We start from the raw sequence: 1,768 nt of genomic DNA, 5'->3' as shown, positions 1-1,768 counted from the left end.
AGCTTGGCCTGTGCTGATCACCACCAGACAAGAGAGCAGGCAGGCGGCAGTCAGGCGTAGTCGTGGCCGAGAGGTTAACGCGATGGACTTAAAATCTTTTGGGGTCTCCCCGCGCAGTTTCCCTGCCGACTGACTATGGTTGGAGTTTGCTGTACCGCTCTCTGTGAAGATAATTGTGCCTTCTAAGGCCTTTGTACTTTTTTTATCTCTGCCAAAATTGCTTGTGGTTTTCATCCCATAGCGCGCGCGTGTGGCAAATGAGTTTCTTCTGGGAGGCTTGTGGGAAAACTGCTGTTATATAAAACGTAAGATGCATGCACTGCACAAGAGCCCGGATAGCTCAGTCGGTAGAGCATCAGACTTTTAATCTGAGGGTCCAGGGTTCAAGTCCCTGTTCGGGCAGAGTGCCTTCTTCTTGTTGGCGGCCTCAGCTTGCTGTCATGTCGGTCCATCTGTGCTGCTGTCTCTCTAATAGAGTGGTGTTCCGGCCTGCTCCTGGGGACCTTGTGCATCTCCCTTGTTAGACACACCCGATTCTGATGGTCAGCTCGTTAGGAAAGAGCGCTCATGAAGTGAAGCGAGTGAGTAGAATAAGACAGATCTACGAAATGTGCAGTGCCGTGGGTCCCCAGAGCCAGCACTGAAAAACCCCATTCCAGAGGATGAGACATGGCAGCCTGATTTCTCCTCAGTGGGACCGCTGTTTTATCTGCTTGCAGGGCTAGCTTGCAATCTCCGCTGGGTGACTGAGCTGGCTAGGGCTATGGATTTCAAGTGGGTCAGGCAGCAGTGTTGCACACAAACAGGGCAGCAAGTGGCCTGTAGTCGTGGCTGAGTGGTTAAGACGATGTACTAGAAATCCTTTGAGGTCTCCCCGTGCATGTTCGAATCCTGCCGACTGCGCACTTTGCTGACAGCCATGAGGACAAGTGGCTGTGCATTTTTCTTTCTGACAGCCATGAGGATAAGTGGCCGTGCATTTTTCTTTCGTATCCCTCGCACAGATATGCGAAATGTCCAGGCCCTCTGAAATCGAGAAACACACTGCAGGCGCTTTGTGTATTCGGGCTGCAGTAGTCGCCACGGATGAGCGAGTGGCACGCCGTGATCGTATAGTGGTTAGTACTCTGCGTTGTGGCCGCAGCAACCCCGGTTCGAATCCGGGTCACGGCATCCCTTTGCCGTTGAGCAATGGGGACGGCTGAACCCTTTTTTCCACCTCATCCTTCAGCTGGATTTTGTGTTTGAAGCTTGGCCTGTGCTGATCACCACCAGACAAGAGAGCAGGAAGACTGGCCAGGGACTGGGACTGGTCAGGCGTAGTCGTGGCCGAGCGGTTAAGGCGATGGACTTGAAATCCATCGGGTTCTCCCCGCGCAGATTCGAACCCTGCAGACTGCGGTTGGAGTTTGCTGTACTGCACTCTGTGCAGATAATTGTGCCTTCTGAGACCTTTGTACTTTTTTCTCTCTGCCAAAATTGCTTGTGGTTTTCATCCCATAGCGCGCGCGTGTGGCAAATGAGTTTCTTCTGGGAGGCTTGTGGGAAAACTGCTGTTATATAAAACGTAAGAGGCATTCACTGCGAAAGAATAGCTCAGTCGGTAGAGCATCAGACTTTTAATCTGAGGGTCCAGGGTTCAAGTCCCTGTTCGGGCGAAGTGCCTTCTTCTTGTTGGCGGCTTCAGATTGCTGTCATGTCGGTCCATCTGTGTTGCTGTCTTTCTAATAGAGTGGTGTTCCGGCCTGCTCCTGGGGACCTTGTGCAT

General features: G+C 52.3%; 4 non-coding genes across 4 annotated transcripts; all 4 read left to right on the top strand.

Moving 5' to 3' along the window:
- The first annotated feature begins 329 nt into the window (after positions 1-329).
- On the top strand, positions 330-402 carry trnak-uuu (transfer RNA lysine (anticodon UUU)). Its single transcript has one exon. It is a non-coding gene; the product is annotated as a tRNA-Lys (tRNA).
- Positions 403-1,101: 699 nt separating this feature from the next.
- Positions 1,102-1,173, top strand: trnah-gug (transfer RNA histidin (anticodon GUG)). The gene has a single exon. It is a non-coding gene; the product is annotated as a tRNA-His (tRNA).
- A 146-nt stretch (positions 1,174-1,319) lies between these two features.
- Positions 1,320-1,401, top strand: trnas-uga (transfer RNA serine (anticodon UGA)). Its single transcript has one exon. It is a non-coding gene; the product is annotated as a tRNA-Ser (tRNA).
- A 184-nt stretch (positions 1,402-1,585) lies between these two features.
- On the top strand, positions 1,586-1,658 carry trnak-uuu (transfer RNA lysine (anticodon UUU)). The gene has a single exon. It is a non-coding gene; the product is annotated as a tRNA-Lys (tRNA).
- The last annotated feature ends 110 nt before the right edge of the window (positions 1,659-1,768 follow it).

This window comes from Sinocyclocheilus rhinocerous, unplaced genomic scaffold (genome assembly GCF_001515625.1).
Source record: "Sinocyclocheilus rhinocerous isolate Xijiao unplaced genomic scaffold, SAMN03320098_v1.1 scaffold33677, whole genome shotgun sequence".
Classification (NCBI taxonomy): domain Eukaryota; kingdom Metazoa; phylum Chordata; class Actinopteri; order Cypriniformes; family Cyprinidae; genus Sinocyclocheilus; species Sinocyclocheilus rhinocerous.
The sequence above is the reverse complement of the archived record's forward strand: the minus strand, read 5'-3'. Positions and strand labels throughout refer to the sequence as shown.